The sequence below is a fragment of the Vipera berus genome (genome assembly GCF_964194415.1).
Source record: "Vipera berus genome assembly, chromosome: Z".
Taxonomy (NCBI): domain Eukaryota; kingdom Metazoa; phylum Chordata; class Lepidosauria; order Squamata; family Viperidae; genus Vipera; species Vipera berus.
This window is the reverse complement of record NC_138205.1, coordinates 8608643-8618724: the sequence shown is the minus strand read 5'-3', so window position 1 is coordinate 8618724 and position 10082 is coordinate 8608643. Positions and strand designations below refer to the sequence as shown.

General features: G+C 47.6%; 1 protein-coding gene across 2 annotated transcripts in view; it reads left to right on the top strand.

The window, feature by feature from the left end:
- Positions 1-1191: 1191 nt before the first annotated feature.
- The window catches only part of LOC308677424 (vigilin-like), a 95826-nt gene continuing 86935 nt past the window's right edge, over positions 1192-10082 (top strand). For both annotated transcript variants that reach the window (XM_081343794.1, XM_081343792.1), the window contains exon 1: positions 1192-1415. The gene's annotated coding sequence lies outside the window, so the exon portion shown is untranslated. The remainder of the gene's footprint in view (positions 1416-10082) is intronic.

Below are 10082 nucleotides of genomic sequence, written 5' to 3'. Positions count from 1 at the left end.
AGGTCCCTTCCAACTCTTGTCATTGTGTTATTCTGATTGAGAAAGCTTTTGTGGTTGCTGTGGCTCAACATGGTCAGAGGGGTCAGCAACTGATCTCCTATTGACCAGGCAATAAAGATCCTCTTTCATCTTCACTGTAAGTAGTCAACTTTGAGCTGATCCCCAAAATCAGAGACCTGAAATCAGTCTGAACATTTGGCTGATTGTTGGTGAAAGGGGAAAGAAATTATTCTATTCTATTCTATTCTATTCTATTCTATTCTATTCTATTCTATTCTATTCTATTCTATTCTATTCTATTCTATTCTATTCTTTCAGAGAGTGACAGCCTTATTGATGGAAACCCTGTAGAATAAATTAGTTGAAAATGTCCCCTCTTCCAAAGATTATTCAAATTGTGCCTTTTTCTGCAGAAGGATCTCATCCTAAGCTAGTGAAAGCGCACAAGTAAACATTTTTACTTCCGGTTCTCCATTTGCACGTTACTAGACCTGGGTTGGAAACCGACAGGCATGCTGGGAGATATCAACGGTATCCCTTTAAAACAGGGGTCTTCAAACTCGGCCCTTTTATGACTCATGGACTTCAACTCCCAGAATTCCCTCAGCCAGCATGCCTGGCTGAGGAATTCTGGGAGTTGAAGTCCACAAGTCATAAAAGGGCCAAGTTTGAAGACCCCTGCTTTAAAACATGGCATTTCTTATCTTCCCCTCTATTATGATGATCTTCTGATTTCTTGTCTTTGCCAGCTCAGTCCTGAGCGACGCGTTACCTTCCCCCTTTTTCCAGCCACGCTGTCGCCCCGCACATGGCGGCATTTACAAACAACACCGGAAGTGAAGGCTTCTCTCTCTCTCTCTCTCTCTCTCTCTCTGTTCCTCAGGGCTCCCTAAGGACAAGGAGGAGAGTCGGAGCGCGCGGCTCCACCCCACTGCGCGAATGGTTCAACCCCGCCCCTCCCCACCGCCACCTTACGCTTTAAACCGGCGTCTGCGCGCTGAAGCTGAGCAAACCCCGCCCCCCAACCCGCCCCGGTAAACGAGAGTGGGCGGAGTTGGCTACGCAACGGAAACGATGATTGGCCCCGAGAGGGAGGAAAGGGGCGCGGACAGTGGGAAAGGGGGCGTGCCTAGAGCGAGAGAGAGAGAAAGGAGGCGAGTCGGCGCGCGGGCTTGTCAGTCGGCGCTGGGCAGCGGCAGGGGGCGGAGGCTGCGGCAGGAGCAGCAGCGGCAGCAGCAGCAGCAGCGAAAGCGGCGACAGCGCCCGGCGGTGAAGGAGCTGTCGCCGCCGCCGCCGCCGCCCCCTTCGCGGCTTCCTTTCCCCCGGCTCCGAGCGGCGGCCGCTGCCGCTGCCGCCGCCACCACCGCCGCCACGCTGAGCTCCTCTCCTGGAGCCCCTCCGCCGCAGCAGCGCAGGTGAGGCTGCATGGAGGGCTGCAGGCTCGGCCCGGCTTCCCACCCCACCTCCTCCATCCCCTCCCGCGGTCGGCCTGAGTTACCAGGCCCCGGGCTTTTGGAGAGGCCGAAGCAGTGGCTTTTGCCCCTTTGGAGAGCATCGGGCTCCTCGGTGAATGGGAAGGTGTAGCTCCTGTTTCTCTGCAGAGGGGATCTACCTGGTGCAGGATCTACCTGGTGCAGGTAGAAGGGCGCTTCGGTGCTGGCAAGGGAGGATGGGAGCTGTAGTCCCTCTGGGGCCGGTGATGGGCAGGTGCATCAGCTCGATCGGGGACGGTGGGGGGGGGGGAGGCAGAGTTTGCAAGGCTGGGCCCAAAGGAAGGATGTCTCTTAAGGCTCCTCTTCCATCTTTCCCAGGTAGGTAAAATGAGGAGCCAGATTGTTGGGGGGCAATTAAGCTGACTTTGTAATAATGCCGCTTGGGTGTGTGTGTGTGTGTGTGTGTGTGTGTGTGTGTGTGTGAAAGCCCTAACAAGCAGGCATATATATACATAGAATGAAGGCTACTGCTAAGTTTGTAAGCCGCCCTGAGTCTTCGGAGAAGGGCGGGATATAAATGGGATTAAAATAAAATAACAAATAAATAAATATATATATATATATAGGTATATTAAATAGGTCAGATTATCCTTCAAAGGTGAGCCTTTGGAGCCTTGGTGGAGCAGTGGGCTAATGCCTCCTTAAGTAACACCAGCTGCCTGCAATTAGTGCAGGTTCGCATCCCACCAGGCTCAAGGTTGACTCAGCCTTCCATCCTTCCGAGGTAGGTAAAATGAGGACCCAGATTGTTGGGGGGCAATTAAGCTGACTTTGTAATAATGCCGCTTGGGGGTGGGGGTGTGAAAGCCCTAACAAGCAGGCATATACACAGAATGAAGGCTACCGCTAAGTTTGTAAGCCGCCCTGAGTCTTCGGAGAAGGGCGGGATATAAATGGCATTAAAATAAAATAAAATAAATAAATAATAGCGGGGAGGGGGGGGAGGGTCTCTGCTAAGGTCTGGCTAAAGAGCAATATTGCTTTTCTCTCTCTTGTTTCTCAAGGAGATGGTTAAGTGAGAACTTAAGGTCCCCTTCTCTGCTTTTCCAAAGGGCAACTAAAGAAATTGGGGATTTTTAGGTGGTCCATGTGGCTGTCCAAACCAAGGAGGGGAACAGTGTGGAGCGTCTAGAGCAGGGGTAGGCAACCTCGGCTCTTTTATGACTCATGGACTTCAACTCCCATAATTCCTGAGCCAGCCATGCTGGCTCAGGAATTCTGGGAGTTGAAGTCCATGAGTCATAAAAAGAGCCGAGGTTGCCTACCCCTGGTCTAGGGAATGGGGGTGATTGCCTGTCCAAGACGGCAGGAATTAGTGTGTATCCCAGTTCGGGAGGGAGATCCTTCCGGTAGGAGTGCAGGAGGAGAAGATGGGGAAAGAGAGGATGAGGGCCACAAAGAGGGGAGTGGTTGAGCCAAGGGATTAGAGGGAGGCGAGTTTTGCATCAGAGTAAAGAATGACACCAAAGGGATGGCTTTGTGACCAAAAAAAAAGGGGGGGGGGTTCAAATTGGGAAGAGGGAGGCTGCTGGAGAAGGAGATTGACGTTAAAGTGGATGTTTTTGTCCAAAACTGAATAAAAGGAAATCGGAACAAAGAATAAATCTGGGATCCTTTGGCTATGCTGGAACTGCGGCGCCCAGAATTCCCTGCTCTTGCTGGCTAAGAATTCTGGGGTAGCGGTGATTTTTTTTTTATTTTAATCCCATTTATATCCCGCCCTTCTCCGAAGACTCAGGGTGGCTTACAATTTAAGCACAAACCAATGTGCTTAGCAGTAGCCTTCATTCTATGTATATGCCTGCTTATTAGGGCTTTCACACACACCCCAAGCGGCATTATTACAAAGTCAGCTTAATTGCCCCCAACAATCTGGGTCCTCATTTTACCTACCTCGGAAGGATGGAAGGCTGAGTCAACCTTGAGCCTGGTGGGATGCGAACCTGCACTAATTGCAGGCAGCTGGTGTTACTTAAGGAGGCATTAGCCCACTGCTCCACCAAGGCTTGATGAGCATGATGGAGAGCAAGGTTTAAATGAGAATATGTAGGTGGGTTTTGCCAACTTGGGCTTTCCCCCCCCCCCAAAAAAAAAAACATCTCTTGTCATTGAGATTGGAAACCTTTGTTTTCTTCTGTAAGGGTTTACAGTGGCGTTTCTCAACCTTAGCAACTTTTAAGATGCGTGGACTTCCAACTCCCCGAATTCCCTAACCAGATAGGTTGCGACAACTTTCCAAAGATGGTTTCATTTCGTTCAGTTGTTGATATGGAATAACGAAATGCTGTAGCCTGAAAATCACATCATTTAAAACAGGTTTTTTTCTTAAGCTTTAGCCTTATGTCTTGATGTAAACTGCAGAGAGTAGATTGTTGGAAGGGTTTTGTCGGGTAAATCTGTAGACAACTATTTATATTCAGGTCAAGATGTTCCTCAGGAAAGATCCAAAGGAGGTTAAGCAATGGCTTCCAATTTTATTTCCTTTCCTGAGGCAGGAATTGTAATTCCACTTTTAAATTGTATTCCATCCAAATGCCTTGCATGGATAGATGTTTGTTTATTAAATATCTGCTGATCTCACGGATGTGACTCTGGGTGGTGTACAGTAGAAACAAAACAACTAAGAACAAAGCCTTAAAACCATTAATCTATTAAAAACATAAATATAAATAAAACTACTGGAGTTGGGTGAAATGAAATGTATGTGGAAATAAAATCTAGGCCTGTGACTACAGTTGCACTTGAGTGTCAAGGAATCAATAAAACAGTTGGAAATGACCGGGTCCTCAAGAAATCAGATGTTCTCAAAGATATTTTCAGGTTAGTGTTACTCATGAAAGAAAGTGCAAAAATCATCCCACAAGCCTCCCTTGTTCACATAATGTCAACGTTAAGTCTTCTTTACTTCCTCTTTTACCACTTCAGGTGTTAGAATAGAATAACAGAGTTGGAATGGACCTTGTAGGACATGGGTGTCAAACTTGACGTATCATGACGTTTTTTGCCTTTGCGGAGCCGGGGTGAACGTGGTCTGCAAATGATGAATCCGGACCGTGGGCCGCCAGTTTTAACACCCCTGTTGTCGGTCATCTAGTCCAACCTCCCCACCCAAGCCGGAGACCCTACACCATTTCTGACAACTTCTTGAAAGCCCTCTGTGATGAAGCTCCTACAACTTCTGAAGGCAAAGTGTTCCGTTGGTTGATTGTTCTCACTGTCAGAAATTTTCTCCTTATTTCTAGGTTGTATCTCTCATTGATCCATTATTTTCATCCATTATTCCATGTCTGGCCTTCGGGTGCTTTGGAAAATAGGTTAATCCTCTTCTCTCTGTGAGACCCCCCCCAAATATAGGAACACTGCTATCATGTCTCTCCGGTCTTTTTCTTCACTAGACTAGCCATGCCCACTTCCTGTAACCATTCTTGATATGTTTTAGTCTCCAGTTCCCTGATCATCTTTATTGCTCTTCTCCGTACTTTTCTAGAGTCTCAACATCCATTTTTTATAGCGTGTTGACCAAAATTGGTTGCAGTATTCTAGGTATGGTCTTACTGAGACTTTATAGAGTGGTATTAGTACCTCAAGGGACGCGGTGGTTCAGTGGGTCAGGACGCTGAGCTTGTCGATCAGAAGGTCGGCAGTTTGGCGGGTCGAATCCCGAGTGCCGCGTAGCAGAGTGAGCGCCTGTTACTCATCCCAGCTTCTGCCAACCTAGCAGTTCGAAAGCACGTAAAAATGCAAGTAGAAAAATAGGGACCACTGTGGTGGGAAGGTAACAGCGTTCCGTGCGCCTTTGGCGTCTAGTCATGCCGGCCACATGACCACGGAGACGTCCTCGGACAAGCGCTGGCTCTTCGGCTTTGAAACGGAGATGAGCACCGGCCCCTAGAGTCGGAAACGACTAGCACACATGTACGGGGGAACCTTTACCTTTACCTTTTATTAGTACCTCACACGATTGAGGGAGTTAAGTCTTTAACAATGTTTAATATCAGTCATATTTATTACATTCCAGCATTGCATTCTTACAGTTTCCACGTTAGCTTCCGTATAACATGAATTTTGCTTAGACGTTCTTTCAAAACAAAGATTAGGACCACATCTCTCTGTTAGCAGTGGAATTGCTTTCTTTTTAATTCTTTGCTGGGAAAGATAGTGAACAAAAACACCCACAAAGAAGGAAGAAAGAAGGTGTGTGTGGGGGGAAAGGCTGATATTGAAGCTGACGGAGTTTTCATCTAGTTACCAACTTGTTGGAATGTGGGAGTAATCTGTAGACGTTCAGATTAGGTTCCGTCAGGTTTCAGGTTGCCTAGCAGTTTCACCAGAGAGTTTCTAAGGAACAACTACTGTAGTTTAATCCTCAATTCCTGAAGTAAATAGTTGCTTTCTAGCCACTGTACATGTAGATTTGCTTTATTTATTTATTTATTACCTGTACAGGTACTGTAGTCCTTGAGTTAATTGCCCTGTATACCGCCCCAGAGTCCCTTGGGAGAGGGGCGGTATATAAATCCAAATAATAAATAAATAAACAACCACAATCGAACACAAATTTTCCGTAGCTAAGCAAGACAAGAGAGCTTTGCCCCATTTCGTAACTTTTCTCGCCACCGTTGTTAACTGAACCACGCGGTCAAGTTAGTCACACGGTGGTTGAGTGAATCTGGCTTCCCCGTTGACTTTGTTTGTCAGGTCACAAAAGGGAATCACACAACTCCGGGATCCGCAACCATCACAAATACGTGCCGGTTGCCGAGCATCCGAATTTTGATCGCGGGGATGCCGCGATGGTTGCCAGTGTGAAAAACTCTCATTAATTTTTCCCCAGTACTATTGTAACTTCAAACAAATGGTTATAAGTCAGGGGCCACCCCTGCGTCCTACTTTTCCTTCAAAGGGATCCGCAGAACTCTGCCTCTCATTGTCATATTATCTTCCCAGCAGCCTTACGAAGTGGAGCCAGAGGAAAGGGTTATGGCTGGGGAAGGATTTGAACCCAGGCCTCAACCTGGTTAAACCCACTAACCATTCCATTAGGATCTCCGCTGGTGGAGAAAGAGTCTCCCACTTCTATTGGGAACCCTGCCTGCCTGCCTGCCTGCCTACCTGCTTTGAAATTAATTTATTTTGGGACTTATATGCCGCCCTATCTCCTGAAGGACTCAGGGCGGCTAACAACAATAAAAACAACAATACAAAAGTTAAAAGAAAATCCTTATTATTCAAAGAGCCTTGGTGGAGCAGGGGGCTAATGCCTCCTTAAGTAACACCAGCTGCCTGCAGTTAGTGCAGGTTCGCATCCCACCAGGCTCAAGGTTGACTCAGCCTTCCATCCTTCCGAGGTAGGTAAAATGAGGACCCAGATTGTTGGGGGCAATAAGCTGACTTTGTAATAATGCCGCTTGGGGGCGGGGGGGCGAAAGCCCTAATAAGCAGGCATATGCATAGAATGAAGGCTATTGCTAAGCACATTGATTTGTGCTTTAAATTGTAAGCCGCCCTGAGTCTTCGGAGAAGGGCGGGATATAAATGGGATTAAAAAAAAAGTGTGAATTGGAAGCAGAAGGAAAATGGCGAGCTCTCTTGAAGACGAAGGTTTATAGATCCACCATTAGTCATTGGAGAAACAGAAGTGGAGCTGATTGCTCCAGAGTAGACACCGGTGAGGTTCTTTTGCCTTGCAAAGAAGCACAGGTAATCCTTGTCTTACAAGCCACAATCGAGCCCCCAAATTCCGTTGCCAAGCGAGGCGTCTGTTAAGTGAATTTTTGCCCCGTTTACAACCTTCCTTGCCACAGAGGTTAAGCAAACCACCGCAGTTAAGTTAGTAACACAGTGGTTCAGTGACTCTGGCTTCCCCATTGACTTTGCAAGTCAGAAGTTCACAAAAGGGGATCACGTCACACACACACACACATACAGCCTTGGTGGAGCAGTGGGCTAATGCCTCCTTAAGTAACACCAGCTGCCTGCAATTAGTGCAGGTTCGCATCCCACCAGGCTCAAGGTTGACTCAGCCTTCCATCCTTCCCAGGTAGGTAAAATGACCCAGATTGTTGGGGGCAATAAGCTGACTTTGTAATAATGCCGCTTGGGGGTGTGTGTGAAAGCCCTAATAAGCAGGCATATACATAGAATGAAGGCTACTGCTAAGTTTGTAAAGCCGCCCTGAGTCTTCGGAGAAGGGCGGGATATAAATGGAATTAAAATAAAATAAATAAAATAAATACCCACACCCAGGACACTGCAACCGTCATAAGTATGAGTCAGTTGCCAAGTGTTAAGAATTTTGATCACAGGACCAAGGGGATGCAACGGTGGTCGTGTGAAAAATGGTCACGAGTCATTTCCCCCCCACCTCCAGTCCCGCTGTCACTTTGAACAGTCACTAAATGAAATGTTGTAAGTCAAGGACTACCTGCACCATGAGGCTCAAAAAATGGCCCCTAATCCTCTTCGGGGTCTGTCTATTCCTGCTGGTTAGGAGTTACGCTGCAAGCTTTTTTGTTCAGCTGCATTCTTCTCCCATCTCTTGGTTTCCTTCCCGGCTCCTTTTGTGCCTGGGGGACAGAGAGGACAGGCAGAAACGAGGGAGAAGTTCAGACTGGAAATGTGCCAGCTTAGTCTAGTGGGTGACTGGAGGCGGAGGACTTCTCCCTTGAGGCACGGCAATGGAAAAACAAGTGAAAGAACATCCCTCAGCCAGGAGAAGGGAAAGGCGAAGTCTGCACACAGGAGAGAATCACAAAGACGATCTGTGTTTCAGGGGCAATGGATGGGGTCGAGAGTCTGTGGTCATTTAAGTAGACTTCTCTAGCCTTGGTGTGTGTATCTCCAGAGGTTTGGAGATAGGCGATCGAGAAAAGTACAACCGTCTGCATCTCAAGGAGCTGAGATTGGAGCACTCCATGGGTGTGTCGTTTGGGCATAGAATTAGCAAGGTGTTGTCGGCGAGACAGGTGGCAACCTTGACACCTGTCATTGAAGATTTTCAAGTCATCCAGGTCGCGGTTGTCCCAAAGGTACTTTTTCAGGAGACAACTGGACTTTCTTGTTTTCCTTTGAAGATATTCCGCTTCTCGTCCAAGAAGCTTCTTCAGCTCTGATCGGATGGTGGGGATCCTTCTATTCCTCACCATCCTTCCATTTCCCACCATCCAGTCAGAGCTGAAGAATGAAAAGTGAAATGTCTTCAAAGAAAAACACAAGTCCAGTTGCCTCCTGAAAAAGCACCTTTGGGACTTGACGTGTGTCCTTGAATTTTCCCTTTAGGTCATGGCAGCTTAATGAAGTCTTCTGTGTGGTGCTTTCCCGAGGTGGAACAGCCATCCATCTTTGGGCAGGCAACTTAAGCCGTAAATCTGTTTTCTTAGACCTTGGATTGGCCAACTATCTAAGCCAGAGGTGTCCAATCTTGGCCACTTTAAGACTTGTGGTTTTCAATTGCCAGCAATCCCCAGCCAGCCCTGCCGGCAGAGGAATTCTGGGAGTTGAAGTCCACGGGTCTCAAAGTGGCCAAGGTTGGACCATCCTGATCTAACCATTGGCTGTGCCCTGCACACCAAAGCTTAGGGCTTGATCTGCATCAAGGGGTCTTCTCTCCAAAAACAATGATACACTTTTCCTAGTTACTTTCCTTTTTCTGTATCTTAGCCATTATATCGGCTGTTCACAAAGATAGCAAGATAAGAGTTTTGACGATGAGGAGAAACTTCCCTTGCAGAGTAAGAATCAGCAACTGGTTTAGTAGTAAATTTCAGGAAGATTTCTGATTGAACTGGTAGAGCTGGATCAAGGAGGACGCAACTCAGAAGATCTATCTCCATCCGGTAGGAGATATAGAAATATAGCCAGCCGTACCAACAGGCTGAAGAACAGCTTTTATCCGTGGGCTGTTAAGCTTTTGAATGGGATGTAATCCTATGCAGAGTTGACTTGGGAGGCCGGTGTGTGGTGTAGTTGGTTCACATAGTGTGGTGGGATGGAGGGTTTGTTGTCACTGTGTGTTGGGGGGAGAGAGCACAGGGGGAGGCTCAGCTAATCTCAATGTACACATGTTGTACTTTGACAATAAAGGTTTATTATTTATTATTTTATCTACCCGTGGATAATCAGAGTAACTTCATCTTTCCTGACTTGATGTATGGGCTAATAATAGGTTCCATCCATTCAAACTGGGAGTACCATAATTTCATTCCTGTCCACTTCTAGGATGCAATGATGCAGAAATCTGGAATAGATCATAATCACTTAACTCAGGGGTGTCAAACTCAATTTCATTGAGGGCCGCATCAGCACTGCGGTTGCCCTCAAGGGGCCAGGTGGGTAGGGCCAGGGTGGGCGTGGCCTACTGGGTGGGCGTGGCTAGAGTGCGTAGGACCTACTGGGTGGGCATGGCCAGCTCTACATCGTTCGCATCAAGGGTGCCTATGGGGGCCTGGGCAGGAGTGGGACAGATCTGAGGGTCTCTGGCAGAAGGAGGGTCTCGGCCAGGGCCCAGTGGGGGCCGTTCCCTCCCTGTTTCCAGGATGGCTTCATGGGCCACATGAAACCACTTCGTGGGCCGGATCTTGTGTTTGACAT